The sequence below is a fragment of the Macaca mulatta genome, chromosome 4 (genome assembly GCF_049350105.2).
Source record: "Macaca mulatta isolate MMU2019108-1 chromosome 4, T2T-MMU8v2.0, whole genome shotgun sequence".
Taxonomy (NCBI): Eukaryota; Metazoa; Chordata; class Mammalia; order Primates; family Cercopithecidae; genus Macaca; species Macaca mulatta.
Genome location: NC_133409.1, coordinates 1,368,020 through 1,384,255, shown reverse-complemented (window position 1 = coordinate 1,384,255; position 16,236 = coordinate 1,368,020). Strand labels below are relative to the sequence as shown.

General features: G+C 49.7%; 1 pseudogene; it reads left to right on the top strand.

Moving 5' to 3' along the window:
* Positions 1-422: 422 nt before the first annotated feature.
* On the top strand, positions 423-1,096 carry LOC144340778 (uncharacterized; annotated as a pseudogene).
* Positions 1,097-16,236: the final 15,140 nt, after the last annotated feature.

Sequence of the window (16,236 nt, the reverse complement as noted above, 5' to 3'; positions counted from 1 at the left end):
CCTGCAGAATGGCAGAGTCCGGCCTCCTCGCCGCCCTTCAGGGGGAGCAAAAAGCGCAAGCCTGTTATCAGAGCTGTGCTAGCCCAGAAAGCCTCCGAACAGGTTTAATTTAGGAATCAGCTCCTACCAACTGCCCATGTTTAGGATGTGTTTGAGTTTTTGTGATTTTTCCTGCACTGAAGCTACTGGGCTGGCTCTGAGTCACTGTCATGGGACTTCAGGTTGCCCCGACGGGAAGCGGAGGGGGAGGAGGGCCGCAAAGAGGCTTGCGGCCGTGATAATGAAGGGCTTGTTGCCTCTTGGGACAGCGAGTTCAAACTCTTTGTAATTGTCAGCGTAAATAGTGACCCGCTGAGGACATGGCTGTAATTCAGGGTGGCATGGTGGATTGTCATCCTTGATATCAGGTACCTGCCTCTAAAATGACGGTACCCGTAGTGTGGCTCCAGGAGGGCAGCTCCTGCCAAACACACGTGCTCCTGGGCCCGCGCCTGAAGCCACGGTCATGCTGCCAGCCAGGCCTGCAGCTGTGGGTGCAGCGGGGTCTTCATGGCACTGAGCGCCTCCCTCGTTTGCTTGTGGGGCCCAGCCCTCCGTCCCTCCCTGTCCCCAGTGCGGCTTCTCCCAGGTTTCTCCCAGCCCCGTGCACACCTCCGTCTTCACAGCTTCCCTAGTTTTCTCGTGGGCGGCCCAGGTGGGCGCCTGGGCAGGGATCGTGTGTTAGTCGAGTTCTTTCCAGCCTTCCCTGGCTAGTGGCTCAACAGGTCCCTTCAGATGAGTCAGCCAGCTGTGTGCCCGCGTGTTCAGGATACTTGTCAGGGTCCTTCCTCAGAGCAAGACCGACACTCACCTCCTCCATAGGACTTTGGAGCCCGCCCTGGAGAGACGCCAGCCACATCCAGAGGGGCCGCCCGGGTCCCCGCGGGCTAGTGAGAGTGACTTCTGAGCCACTCGAGGCCCCACTTTGTGTTCCTACACCCCACAAAGCCACTTAAAGCACCATGTTCTGGTGCCGTGTGCCTCTCGAGTGTGGCACACAAGCCTGGACGGGGATCTGAGCGGGCGCTGCCTTCCTCAGGCTGCGCTTGTGTTTTAGGGCCCCAGGAACACTCGTGGCTGTGATTCTAGCCACTGTCTCGGCTTCCCTAGAGGGTTTCACCCGCAGCCTGAGGGCAACATCGGCAGCCACCGAGGAGCCAGCAGGTCCGACGTTGGTCTCACTCAGTCCTTCTCGACTTTGGTGACAGAGGAGACAGCAAAACTTCAGCTGGGAGCCCCAGGCCTTCTCTGCTTGGGGCGCTGGGACTGACATAGCACAGATCCTGCCATCCACGTGCTGGGGGCCCCGCCGTGCGGCTCCCTCCTCTGGTCAGGGGCCGCTCCCTTGGGCTGGGCAGCTCCGGGTCCTCGCACTCAGGGGCTCAGGGCGGGTCCTGGATGCAGAGAGAAGGAGAAGGGCGGCGGTTTGAGCCCAACTGTGTTGGCTTCATCTTCTGCCTCTTGTCGCTAAATACATTTGCAAAGTTTTCCAGATGAAAACTCAGAAGGGATTTTTAATGACTGGAATCTGTGAATTCCATGGAAGCCAAGTCTGTCCACCTCTTTCACCCATTTCACTTCTCCCCGTTGGGGCTGATTTTGGCAGCGATCATAGAGGCAGGGACGCAAGGGATGGTGGCCAGCCCTTGGCCCTGTGTCCCTCCTCTCCTTCCCTCAGCGCCACAGCATTTCGGTGTCATCCCCTTCCCTGTATGTGTCCTCTTGAAAACCAAGTGCGGCTGGAGGGAGATGCCTGTGCCCACTCCTGTGACCTTCCCGCTGGCTGCAGCGGCCCCTCGGCAGGCATCTTTGTGGTGCTGCCTCCGTGCCCCTCCCATCACCTGACGCTCGTGCTCCTGAATCTTCACGCGTGTGCTCTGTGCAGCCACCTCACGGGCTCCCTGGGAACGGAGACAGTGTCTCACACTGGTCAGAATGCTCTTCTCTGTCCACTGAATAGTCCAACACAGAATCATTCCTCTGTGATTATTTACGCTTTGTTATGTAGAACTGGAATAAAGAAAAAGTGAATTTAGACATTACAGCCATCAGGTTGAAGCTTAGTAATTGCATTAGGGAATTAAATGGAAGCATTTGAGCTGCTCGAGTTCTAATTCCACATCTTCGTATCCCCATCACCCCATACCCAGTGTCTAACAGAGCTCTTGGTCTAGGAGTTTCTTGATAAATGCTTACTGAATTGAACTGGACTGAGCTTAACATTCCCACCCAGAGTTAGAAGCCAGTCCCTGAACAAATTGCATTTAGAACATGAGTTTGACGTTACTGTGGTAAGGGGTATCCTACACGTCATAATTCCTAGTCAATATCGGGTATTTAGTCAAATAGACTCAAGTATAGAGAAGCATAGGCCCATCTGGCAAAAGGGCAAGGCACGCTGCTTTAGGTCCAGGTCCCCAATATCAACTATGAAAATAAAACGTCAACTCCAATGACAGCCCTGTCCTCAGCTGGTCACTGTTTACGCTAACAATTATAAACAGCTTGAACTTGCTGTCCTGAGAGGCAACACACCCTCCATTCTCTCTGCAGTGTAGCTGCCTTGGTGGATGGAACATGCCCCTCCTCCCTCCCTCCCCCATCCCTCCCTCCCCCCTCCTCTCTCCCTCCTTCCCCCTTCCTCTCTCCCTCCTTCCCCCCTCCTTCTTCCTATCTTCTCTCACTTTTCTCCCCCCACCTTCTCTCCTGGACAAGGGGCAGAAGAGAGGAGACCTCCGGAATCTTCTGCTTCATCCAAGCAGCTTGGGGGCAGCATCAACAGCTGCAATTTGGCTGCCCCAGCAGGTGCCTCAGGGCAGCCTTTCTAATGGGAATCCTGGAATCATGTCTTTCCTTAATGTGTCCTAAAGGCTGGAGGACATGAAGTGAAACAATGCTCCATGCTCAGTCCTGTGATTTTGTGTATTTATTGGACTTACTTTGAAATTTAACTAAATGATACCCAAGGTAGAGCATGAAAAAAAAAAAGAAAAAACAGGCTATGGTGTTTGAAAAACAAACAAAACCGTTTGGTTTGTTGGTTTGTTCTTAGACTTTCACAGGCTCCTAGGTCACACGTTTCAGTTCTCAGCAAGTGACATTCTCTGCAGAAGCTGTGTCAGTCTCTTGTTTGATGATGTCAGCCACAGCAGAAAGAAGCACTCCGTAGGCCCCGTGCTCAGCACCTTGGCGTGAGCTCCTGCCATCTTCTGTTCATGCTCATCACAGCTCTGTGCAGTGGGCATCCTCCTGATCCCTGTGGGAGGATGGAGGATGGAGGCGGAAGGGTGAGTGATGGCAGGATCACATGAGGGGTCTCTCTGGAGGTAGGGAGGGGAACCAGCCCAGGACCTTAGTGCCCATCGCATCCTTCTTCCTCCTCCTCTGCCTCTCTGTGACTGTTTGACTCAGGCTGCAGGGACAGACACGAGTACGTGCAGAGCCTGTGTGCACCCCTGGGAATGTGTGCTCATATTGGCAGGGAGGGATGTGAGTGTGTACAGAGCGTGTGTGCACACCTTGGCGGTGTATGCTGGCGTTGGCAGGGACAGATGTGAGCGTGTATGGAATGTGTGTGCACACCTTGGGGATGTGTGATGGCATTGGCAGGGACAGATGTGTACAGAGCGTGTGTGCACACCTCGGGGTGTATGCTGTTGTTGGCATGGACAGACGTGAGCGTGTACAGAGCGTGTGTGCACACCTGGGGGTGTGTGCTGGTGTTGATAGGGACAGATGTGTACAGAGCGTGTGTGCACACCTGGGGGTGTGTGCTTATGTTGTTTTGTAACCGGCAAATACGTGGCCCGTTGCGTCGGGCGGCCCTGCGCCCATGCTGAGTCCGTCAGTGGCCCTCGGGTTGGGGTCTCCATCTGCCCAGACAGCACTCGAGTGGCTTGAGGTTTCAGATTCTTCCTCTACGGATACTTGGGCCTCCTCAGGACCAAACATCAGAACCAGCCAACTGCAAACTACAAGAACGTTCAAATGCATCTTCAGTAGGAAAAACAAAAGCAATTGGAAAAATTTTCCAACGTGACCCCGTGGTTAAGCCGTTAGATACTCCAGCCAACAGATTGAGTCACTTTAAAATTCACACCAATTAAAATGGTTGTGAGAGTCGCAGAGCTTTACCGCTAAACCTTGAAATAATTGAAGCATTCTGCTCCACTTGCTTACAAACTAGAGTTGGGGATACCTTTCAGTCCAAAGTAGCAACCTTCTAAATCCAGCTTAGATGCGAGGCTCCCACTGACACAGGAAGAGACAGTGGCCCTTGATTATTCTCCTGTGTTCAAATACTGTGTCATTTCTTTTTTTTTTTTTTTTTGTATCCTGATCATCACTTCTGCTTTTCCAATTCAAACTAAAGGGAGTTTAGTTCTGTTTTGGAGAAGCTGTGGTTAGTGGTTTCTTTTCATGGTTTGCTTAATCTCTTAAGTCTGGTGCTTACTTTACCCAAATAGATTTTTCTTTAGTACGACAGTGCCTTAACCCAGGGCTTCTCCCTCCATATCTGCTCCCCAGGAGGCTCCCTAGGAATGGGTGCTGGAGATCCAGCCCCTCTCCATGTGCCGTTTTCTTTGAGTCCAAGGTAGCTTTGGCTCAGAGAAGAAAAGAGGCCTCCGGGTTAGGTGCCTGACTGCTTGCTTGTGAAATGTTTAATGATAAGGCGACTTCCAAACTAATTTACACATTGATAGTTGTAGCTTGAAGTATCACCGCAGTCATAAGAACAAGAAACACTCCCATAAGGTAGATAAGCAGAAAAAAGCCATAGAAGTTTAATAAAGCGCAAATAAAATGGTGTTGTAAGGATGTCCAGTGGGAAATGCTCTCAGTCCAGCCCGATCCAGCTGTGGCGTCAGTCCAGCTGTGGCATCCTCCTGTAAAAACATTCAGCCACGTGTGGCCCTGATCGCAATCACTACTCTGAATTGTGATCCAGAATGTTGTGGGGGCCGATGCCGGGACTGTTCCAGCAGTTGAGTCTGATTGGGCGTCACGGTGGTGATGTGCTTAGCGCGGCCAGCTGGGCTGAGTGGTGGCCACCCGTGCACTCGCCACGTGCAGCCGTTATTCTGGTGATGGGGTTGCATGCGGAGCGGCTTGTCCACCTGGGCAATTAAAGTACTGAGAACCCAACCGCGGGCGGGTGCCTCCCGACATGGGAGCTGTCTTTTTTATCCAGGGCCCTGTGGCGCTGCAGACCCCTGCCGCCAGTCTGAGCTCACAAGGAGGTACCGGAGGGCTCTGCTGGGGCATGGAGGTCCCTGAGCAGGTGGTCACTTATTGCTTGTGGAGTGGTCCATGGCCTGTGAGTTTATTCTCGGGGTTTGTGTGGGCGAGGTTAACCAGTTCACAGCTGGGCACTTACCCCTTACACAGGTGACACTAGTTAAAGTGGAATCTATATTAGCTCACACGGGAGTGTGTGAGGAGCTGGGAGGGTAGGGGAGGCTTGGCCCTAGCACTAGATCCCGGTCTCCTGATGTTTCTGCGTCTTCCAGTTGAGGGGCCGTCAGAGCCGCTGTGGGTCCTGAAGACAGTGGGTGCCATATGGACCAGGGGATGCGGAAGCCTCTAGAGGCTGCGGGAGGCAAGGAGACGGTCGCTTCCCCAGAGCCAGCCCTGCCGCCACTTCGACGTTAGATGGTGGGACCTGTTTTGGACTCCAGCTTCCAGAAATGTGAGAAAATAAGTCAGTGTTTAGGGCGCTAAATTTGGGGTGATTTAGTGGAGAAATAGAAAACTAGCCCACAAAGGTGCACGCATTGAAATGTGCTCTGTCCAGGTGTTCACAGTGGTGTGAGGGGGATGGCATCGGGGTTCTGGGAACTGTGCAGTTTTACTGAAGGAAGGGGGCTCGCCACGCCTTTCCTCATATAACTGAAGGTATGTATGCCTGCCACACTGCCCAGGAGACAGGGACTAGAATTCTGACTTTATTTCTTATGGGAACCAAGCCACAGTCAGAACACGGTGAGGGCCAAGACGAGCTTCCTACAGCCTGAACTGGGAAGAGGAATCGCAAGTAGTTTGTGTTTTTCTACACAGACCTGTCCTTTTCAGGTTTTGTTAAGTTTTGGAAAAAGGGAGAAGCCAGGCACACCTCGGCGAGGGACAGTGTTTCTGGAGGTGGTACGGCTTCAGCCTGAACGTGGCCGTGTGGTTGGGAGGCTCAGAAACTGCCTCCAAGGGCACTCACCTATTCCTTATTGCAGTAATACCTCGTTTACAGAAATCCACAGAAATTACAGTGCGGGAGGCTTCTGGTCTGGATGGGTTTGTGTGGACCGAGGTCACGGGGTGTTGTCCCAAGTGCTAATCCTGATCTGGCAGAGGCTCTGTTCCCAAATAATTATTCCACAGTTTCAGAGCCTATATCTGAGTGATAGTCTTTTAACTTGGTTGCATAAAAGGAAACAAAGTATGTCTTGAGGGTCCAAAAATCCATGTGGTAATCATGGCTGTAAACTCATACCTGGGGCTTTGGGATGGAGTGAAAACCACCCTCACCTGGCGTGGACGCTGCGTGGTATTTTTAGCGTGGTGGCCTGCTCGTGCCTTGAACTCTATCTGCAGTGTGAGCAACAGCTGTGCATTTGAGAAATGTGGACAGGTCAGCTTGCTCCTCCAGGGGCCTGCAGGCATCCGGGTGAGGGGCCTGGGATGAGGCCACATCAATGGGAAGGAGCTTGGTGTCAGCAGATATGTCTGCCTCTATAGGCCCGCAAGCCAGCCAGAACCCAGTTTTCCTTTGGTCATCTAATGCCAGAAAAAACCTGTTTCTTAGAGATTCTCATAATTTATATTAATGAACCATTTCACCGTACATAAAATGTTATAAATGCATGAGGCTTTACAACTTGGCAGATGTGTAACTCACATGTCGTTGTATCAAACTGTTGAAGATATTTGTTTCACTTGAAGGTTTTTGGCATTTTATGTGCAAAGCAAATGCCAGTAGCATTTTGCAGGAGTATTTTGGAATTTTAAACACAGTGGGATAGTGCTGGGTCTCTGGGATACTGGTGAGGTGGACGTGACCTCAAGCTCTTGTAGCTTGCAAGCAGGATTGCTAAATTGTCACAACTGCAGTGCTGGAAAGTCAAAGTGGATTTCTGTAAATGAGGTATTAGTGCAATAAGGAACAGATGAGTGCCCTTGGAGGGCAGTTTCTGAGCCTCCCAGACACCCCAGGAGGAAGCGGGGGACGGGGGCAGTTACCCACCAGAACCTGGACGGTGAAGCTGGGTTTGCTGGTGGCCCTGCTTGGCAGGTCATTAAGTGCAATAAGAAACAGGTGAGTGCCCTTAAGAGCGGTTTCTCGGCCCCCTTCAGAACCGCAAGTGGAAGACGCTCCAAGGTGGGGGGTGGGGGTTCGGTTATCCACAGGAGCCTGGATGGTGGAGCTGGGTTTGCTGGTGGTCCTGCGTGGCAGGTCATTACATGCACTAAGGAACAGGTGACTGCCCTTGAGGGCAGTTTCTTGGCCTGCTTCGGAACTGCAAGTGGAAGACGCCCCAAAGTGAGGGGGAGCTGGTGGTTGGTTATCCAGTGGGGCCGGATTTGCTGGTGGCCGCTGCGTGGTAGGTCACTGCGTGGAGCGATGGGAGTGGAGTGGGAATAGAGGATGCACCCTCCACAGCTACTGCTGGGAGTTGGCTCTGGTAGCAGAAGGGGCATAGATAGAGGGATTCCCATCAGGGGCAACACGACTGGGGTCCCACGTGTGGTGGATGCCGAGGTGTGGCTATATGTAATCTCAGTCTGCACAGCCGTCCTGGTGAGTGGGTTCAGTTACCTTCCCATCTCACATTTGAGAAATCTCGGGGGCTCACATCACAGCTAGGTGGGTTGGAACTAATGTCTCAGGCAGGACGTTGGCCCCAGAGCCCAGATCTTACCCGCCCCCGCTCTTTTCAGTCCACCAAGCTTGTAGAGAGGGTTGTGTGGTGGTGGGTGGCGGCTGAGAAACCAACACAGTAGAAGGGGGGGAGGAACTAAACCAGGCAGGAGACACAGGCAGTGCTTGGGAGGTCTGCACGGGGTGTGGGTGTGGGAGACACCTCTGGGCCTGTGAACCCCGTTCTGTGCTCCTGGCTTGCCCAACCTTGGCCCTCAGCCACATGCTGCGTGCTTTAGGTGAAATCTCAGTCGCTCGTGTGGTGCGGGCATCTTTTCTCCCTGGCTTTGCCTCTCTTTAAATCACGGAGTCTCAGTGGGGATGGCGGGGCGGTTGGTGGTCCATGGAATTTGCCCTCCACCTCCCCATCCTTGTCCTGCCCTGTCTGGCCTGTTACCTGAATCTGCCTCTTCAGAGCCTGCAAATGAGTGGAGGCCACGACAGCCTCTCGCTGACCGACCTCTCAAACTTTTATTCATCAGAATAGTGTTAAATGCTGATTCCTAGGCACCCCATTGGACTCTACGCCTGCCTGGCATGGGTACTTTGGGGAAGGTACAGAGGGATGCTGGGCTGTTCCAGGGGGGAATTTGCATTGTTGAATGTCTATTGTGTTCCTTCCAGCACTCTACTTTCCACGCACACGTGGCATTAAACTTGGAAGACCTCTGGGTGCTGTGCTGGTGAGGAAGCCCCGGCTGGACGAGGGGCTGCTGGGGCTCGGACTTGATTCCCGGGCTGGGGGCTGGGGGCTGCGGGCTTATTCTCTTCAGTGGGCCTGCTGATGGGATGCCCTGAGAAGTCCTGCTGTGCACTCAGGGGAAGGTGCAGAGACAGGCTCAGAAAAGACAGACCATGGATTTAAAAATTCCTACTGGAAAATCTTTTATGAGCAAAGTAATTTGCATCTAACTGAAGACAATCATTGCTTGAATAATTGGTTTGTTTACAAAGTTGGTCCTATGAACATTAAAGTTTTCATTCATGCCTTACCTATAATGTAAATAGGAGCTATTACCGCAACTTAAATTAGCTTTAAATTTCGTATCAGATTGCAGTCCAGATTACAAATGGCTGCTTGATAATCTAATTGATAAAATGGAGGAATTTAGTGCTTGGAACCCAGAGTGAAGGGAACAGAATTGCTTTGGTTTCTCAAAAGCGTGTTGACTGAGTGGTGACCTGGGGTGAAGAGAAGTGGCTAGAGTCATTACACTCGAGGAGATGATCTGCCCCTGCCTTTCTCAGCTGTCTTCTGGACAAAACAAAGGGTGATAAATGGAAAAAATTCAGCACTGAGTTCGTCTATGCCCTGAGCTTCTCATACAGTCATTAATGGGCTGTATCTGTGAAGCCTCCATACAGGCACAAAGGAATTAGGCTAGAGTAAGGCGGCCGGTGACCTCTGGCGTCTGGACCGCGTGTCATTTCCTAAAACGCTTTTGGGTGAAATGACAGTCGCAATGTCTTGTTCAGAGGAGTGTAATCTCACGTATGAGATACAGATTTTAAACGATGGAGATTTTAAACACCAAAGCCAGGAAGCTTGGTGGGAGTGGCTGTCTTCCAAGTGGTTTTCTGTGCTGCCATGGATGAGGTGTGGATGTGTCATCTGTTGGTGAGATCCACTGGTGAAGGGGCTAAGCAAACCATGGAGGTCGGGGGTGTGAAGCTGCATCTCTTCTGGCATGCCAAGTAAATACATCTTGTAAAACTTGTGAATTTGACCCTGACCCTAACCCTAACCCTGAGTGTTGAAGTCTGGTGCAGTGTCTTGAGCCCTCTTCTGCATTGAGGGTGAGTGACTGTAAATGACCGATTCCTCAGTGGTGAAAGTTCAAATTTAGCTTCCCTGAGGAAGCCAGAGCTCAGTCACCCTTATCTCCATTGTAAACACTGCGGCCCCTACGCGGGTGGCTGCAAATTTCCAGGCCTTCCTTGGAGAAGCAGCCGTGAGGTGCTTGATTATTTGATAACATCAGCCACCTTCTGTCTTCTGTCTAATCACGGTACAAATGATTCTCCTACAAGGAAATGGATCTGGTTTCTTCCTGATCGTTGGAAGAAGCAGCCCACCTAGGGACACCACTGTCCTCTGCACTTTCACAGCGAAGCCTGTGCCTGTCTCCAAGGAGTGTCACGTGTGTCGTGGGAATCGCTTCCTTAATTCTTCCTGCTTTTGATAGCTCGGGTAGCTCTGCCTGTTTCACCCGGGATGAGCAGCGGGTGGTCTCTGGCTGCTGTGGGACTAGGGCTTGGGGGTGCATCATCACATCCGGTGGCCTGTCTAGGTGGACATCATTGTCTTTTGCCTGTTGCCTGAGGCAGCTGTGATGCCATGGGGGTCATGCTTGTCAGGGCCAACCCAGTTCTTCCCGTGTACACCTCTCCTGCTGGAGTGCCTTTCCTTATGATGACTTGTTGAGTTAACGTGGAGAATGCAGAGAGGCTCTGGGCCTCTCTCTCTCCCATTCTTACTCCCTGGAGCTGTGAAGCCCGAGAAGGGAACCCATAGCCAGAGGCTCCTTTAAATTTAATTAGAATAAAGATTTGATTACATAGCTAAACACATTTGAAAAGAACTTCACAGATTAAATTCCAGATTCAACCCTTCAGGCCCAGTGGCCACGTTTCGGGGCTCAGCAGCTGTAGGTGGCTGTTGTCTTTCTGTGTTGGCTGAGCAGATTGGGGCGTTTGCAGTTCAGCAGGCAACTCTCTTGCATGGCTCTGCCTGTGGTGAGGGCACCTAGGCTGGAGAGCCTCGTGGGGATCCCTTAGGCCTCCGGCTGCAGCCAGGCTGCACGGTTCCTGTGCCCCGGGTCCTCTGCAGGCCCAGATGGATCCCACCACAGAGCCAGCACTGCTAGACTTGGGTACTGTGTGCAGACAGCAGAGGGTCATGTCCGGGCCTTGCAGGGGATGGGGTGACTGGCCTCCTTGGCCAGGCTCCTGTTTCCGAGTCTTCAGGGGAAATGCATCCACCATCCACCATCCACCATCCACACCGTGCACCAGAGGAAAACTGCAGGCTTCTCTGTGGATGGTGAATTGAGATCATGCAGAGTGACTAGGTTTGGGCTCCTGACCAGCGTGGAACCTGATACCTTTAGGTGGAACCTGACATGCCTCCATGTGTACATGGCAAAGAGAATGCAGCATTGTCAGCTTGAATCCAGATGTGCTCCCGTTTTGAGGTGGAAGGTTCTGGGAGTATTGGCCATTGGTGATTGTGCTGCCGTGGAGGACTTTGAATGCAGGCACTGGTTTGGGATAACCCTGGTGTCCTGGTCCTGTATGTGGGCATCCCTGAATATCCCGGACTGGAGGAAGGCAGGGCAGATGGGAGGGTGACAAGAGGTGTCAGGTGTTTCCAGCTTTGGGGACTGATGCCATCAGATGGCCGAGATCAGGATGGTGGTGGCCAGGGACCAAAGCAGGGGTGCGTGGAAATGCCATGTTCCTCGGAGCATGGGGAGGACCTCTTGAACTCTATTCCTGGGCAACAGTTCTTCCATTCTCAGGAATCTGTGCCATTGTAATTGAGTAGCAAATTCTGTAATTGCTCTAATTACTTACTGTTAAGTCCCCATGCCAATTACCATAAATTAGCAACAGTGATAACAGTTTGCCTGGTCAAACCTTACCAAGAAAAACCAGTGGACCTAGTTTTAGTTGCCTCCAGTTCCCTCCAAATCAGATTCCTTAGCGGCTTGTGTCCCCACACTTGCTGCAGTTCCTCCTGGGCCTGGCAGGCACATTCCAGACATTCACATCTCAGCTCAGATGCAGGCGTGCACATTATTTATAGAAAATCGCACTGCGCTGTGATCGGCTTGAGCTGACGTTCTCTAGGTGGGAGGTGGAGGTTCAAAAGTTCTAATGGGATGAAATTAGAAATATGAATTTTAAAAATTCACGTGTTATGAACTCTGTTCAGTGATTTTCTCTGAAATGAGAGACTATTTGCAGATGAGGCAGTCAGCCTGCAGCTCTCCTTAAATCTGTCCTAGACCTCGATGCCATCCTTCAGCCTCTTCCTGGGTGTGGGGTGCTCTGCTTGAAGCAAAACCAAAGGAAAGAACGTGGTCTGCATCACTACTGCAGCCAGCTCAACGCGCACACCCACTAGGAGGGGCGTTTGATCACTTAACATTTTAAATGCATTTAACATTAAACCAGCAAGTCAGCCAGTGCTTTCTGTAAGCAAGTTGCCTGGCTCATGGGAACATGACACTTGACTTTTTGGAAGAGAGTACTTGCTTCTGTGGAGTCTCAATATTTGTCTCATTTCTTGAGACTCTGCTCAAAGTGATGAACGTGAGTAAATTAGGACTATTTTTTTTTTTTTTTTTTTTTTTTTTTTGTAAATTGGGCCACAGAGCTCTCTAGGCACAGTCAGGGGAGTAAACGGCTGTGAAAGATGCTGCCTGATGTGAGCCATGGCCAGGCACTTTGGAACCTGGGATCCCATCTCCAGCCTTTCAAAGGACACAGACGAATATAAAATGCAGATGGGAGAGTTCATAATTTGGGCATCTCTGTTCTTTTGAAATCAAAGTGTAAAGAAAAAGTTTTGCCTTGAGGTCTTAACCCATATTTGTTTTTCTCCTGAGGTTTTAAAATTTTCTTAACTGCTTTTTTCTCCCCCGATCCTTGGGGAACTTCTATCTTCATATCTTCTTAAAAGATATGGTTAAATTCAACACTGAAATATAAAAACATGCTTTCATATTTTTCTTTAAACTGATGTATCTGACATTGGTGAAGAACTGGGAGTATTGGTTTATTTTTATTTTTTTGAGACAGTCTTGCTGTGTTGCCCAGGCTGGAATGCAGTGGCACGATCTTGGCTCACTGCAGCCTCACCTCTTGGTTCACGCCATTCTCCTGCCTCAGCCTCCTGAGTAGCTGGGATTATAAGTGCCTGCCACCATGGCCGGTTCATTTTTGTATTAGTAGAGACGGGGTTTCAACATGTTGGCCAGGCTGGTCTTGAACTCCTGACCTCAGGTGATTCGCTCACCTTGGCCTCCCAAAGTGCTGGGATTACAGGCACGAGCCACCACACTCGGCCTGGGATATTCTTGATTATAATTGTAACATATCCCTTTAATAAAAACAAAACAGAACAACAACAACAACAAAACAGCTGTCTGAAAAGTCTCGAAATTAAAGAGCTCACTTGGTCGGGGATTTGGACACCAGTTGAATGGCCCAGCACACCATAGTTACATGGGCCACTCGGCCTGTTAGGTCCTTAGGGTATTTGAAGTCATATGGATATTTGCATTTCTGCCTCTGGATATAGTGTTAGTATTCGCCTAGTGTTTGAGGGCCAGGCTCAGATCCGGGAAAACAAGAGCCCCTGCCCTCACGGCACTTCTCTTCCATGTGTGTGTGTTAGGAAAATAGCATAAGATATTTTTTTCAATGAGCTGGGAAGATGGAAAAACAAGCTTAAGATGTTTACTTGTTCAGAAGAAGGGAAGTGCAAGGAACACTCAGCTTTGCTGCTGCTGAAGGAGGCCCCTGGTGGAGGCTGTTTCAGAGGTGGGGTTTCTCTGAGAAAGGTGGTAAGAGGCAAATAGGATGCCCCATCTGGTTTGCCAGAGATGGGGAAAGTTAGTATCCCCAAAACAGCTTCAGCATTCTGGCAAAGCTTTGGAAAACCAGCTACGGTGTAGGACCTTGTTGGCCGCTGGGTAGAAGGAAAACATTGCTGGTCCTGAGGACTGTACTGTTGTTCCACTGCTATAAAGAACTATCTGAGGCTGGGTAATAAGGGAAAAAATATTTAATCGGCATACAGTTCTGTGGGTTGTACAGGCTTCTACATCTGGGGAAACTTACAATCAAAATGGAAGGTGAAGGGGAGGCCGGCATGTCTTCACATGGCTGGAAGGGGAGAGAGAGTGAAGGGGAAGGTGCCATGCACCTCCAAACAACCAGATCTCAGGAGAACTATCATGAGGACAGCACTTGGGGGATTGTGCTAAACCATTAGAAACCACCCCCATGAGTCAATCACCTCCCACCAGGGCTCACCTCCAACATAGGGTTAGAGTTCAGCATGAGATTTGGGTGGGGACACACAGCCACACCATGTCAGGCTTCCCATTCTTCTCCTCCACGTGCTTCGCAAATGGTTCTGTCATTGGTTTTTGTTTCTGTTGATACATAATATATGTACATATTTTCAGAGTGCATGTGATACCTCGATTCACCCCTATATTGATGAAATCTGTGTACTTGGGATGTCTTTCACTTTAAATAGTTTCTTTTCCTTGTGCTGGTTGTGTTAAGTTATTCTCTCCTAGCTGTTTTGAAATACACGGTAGATGACCCACTGCCATCCCCCTGCTGATTTATCAGTAGTAGGTCTCGTGTTCCCATTAGGCTGTGTGTTTGTGCCCGTTACCAGCCTCTGCCCATCCTGCTTATGAGTGGGCTCTGCTGGGCCCTGTTGACCACCTACTTTTGGCCTCCACGAGATCTGCTCTCAGCTCCTGCTTATGAGTGAGAACATGCGCCGTTTCGTTGCTTGACTCGTTTGCTTAACGTAATGTCTTCCAACTCCATCCATGCTGCCGCGGATGATAGGGCTCTCCGCTGTGTGATGGAGTATTGTTCCTGTGTGTGTTCGGGCCACGTTCCCTTCATCCCCTGTTGACGGGCACTCAGGTGATTCCAGACCTTGGCTACTGTGGATGGAAGCTGAGAGCAGTCACTGGCTTTATACTCGGGGGACGTGAGCCACTTTGATGTTCTCAAGCAGCCTATCCCCAAAGCCCTCCGTAGAATGCCGCATTCGTTTGTACTAATGGCTTCTTCCACTAGGATGAACAGCTAGGAAGGGGCTTTGAGTGAATGCTCGGGTTTCTGTCTTTAATTGGTACCCAGCTACACTGGCCAAGCAGGGGTCCCAGTGACCCTGGACACTACCTCACATAAGGTCCAAAGATGCAGTTAGGTTCTTTTTTTAACTTAAAAAAAAAATGCTTTTGACCTGGGTAAGCTATGGCATTATCAGTTAGAGTTTTTCATATTGGAAAGGTGTATATTTTATTTTCTAAGAGGGAAAGAAATCCTGTTAAATACTCTAACCACAGATTAAATCATGTCAAGGAAAGAGGTACTATTTTGGGGGAAAATTACCCCTTCATGTCAAAGATCAAGGAGATGACTTACATTGTTTAATTGAGTTAATTATGAAACCTTAAGTGGTTTTAAGAAGATGATCTGTGGATCCTGCAAGACATGAGACTGATACTGATTTAATGTTAGCCCTGACAGAATGTGGCTAATATTTAAAACTTGCTCCAGTATTGCTTGATAGATTGTAAGTTAATGTAAAGATCTGTTTGACGCTTTTATTTTACAAAATATTATTGAGAAAAAGTTTGACAGCCAAGGAACCGCCTTCAACCAATTTCTTCCTAATTTCTATCACCAGAAAATTTTGTCCTGTTAATTCCAGAATTTACTTTTGGAAAGTTCCCGTAAGTTGAGCAGAGGTATTGGTGGTTGAATGGTGACTTGAATTTAGGTGAAGATCGTTAAATATTTCATAGTCATGTTTGTCTTGGTGGTTTTAGCAATTTTATATTAAACTTAGAACTGCGAGTCAAACCAAATGTGTTCTTTTGCTTTTGTGATACTCCTTTGTATGACTATACTGGTAAAGAATGATAAAATGTGTATTGGGTATTTTTTCTGTGTAGATATTAGGATTTTTAGGGGAACAAATTAATCATTCTTCTAATATACACTGTGCTGTGTGTTGGGTCCTTTGTATATTAGTTGAATCACTATAATGAGGACCACTTGAAAGTCTGTTTCTATAGCAGATCTTTTATATGTTGACTTGTGTTATGCAAAATCCTTCATCTTCTAAGAAGACTAAGCAATGGGTTGGAGGAGAGATTTAATCACCCATTAGGTCTATTCCGAATGCCCAGAATTGAATGCAAGTACTAATTATGTTTTTGAAGTGGTGTGTGTGTGTATGGGTGTGTGTGGTGGACTCCTTTTTAGGTCATGGGAGGGAGGTAAAGCGAAGATGAGATTTGCTGATGAACATTTGTGCATATGCTAGTGGAGAAGTCATATGACTTGACTGCACCTGCGTACTCTGATTTTGGTTTCGTTAGTGTCCGTAGCCACAAGCCTCAACCGCCTCTGGGACCGACCCACCCTGAGGGGCTGTGGTGAGGGTTATTACAGAGTCGTGCGTCTTAGTGAATGACACAAACGGCCTTGTGTGCCTACTTTGGCTTTGTTTGAACCTC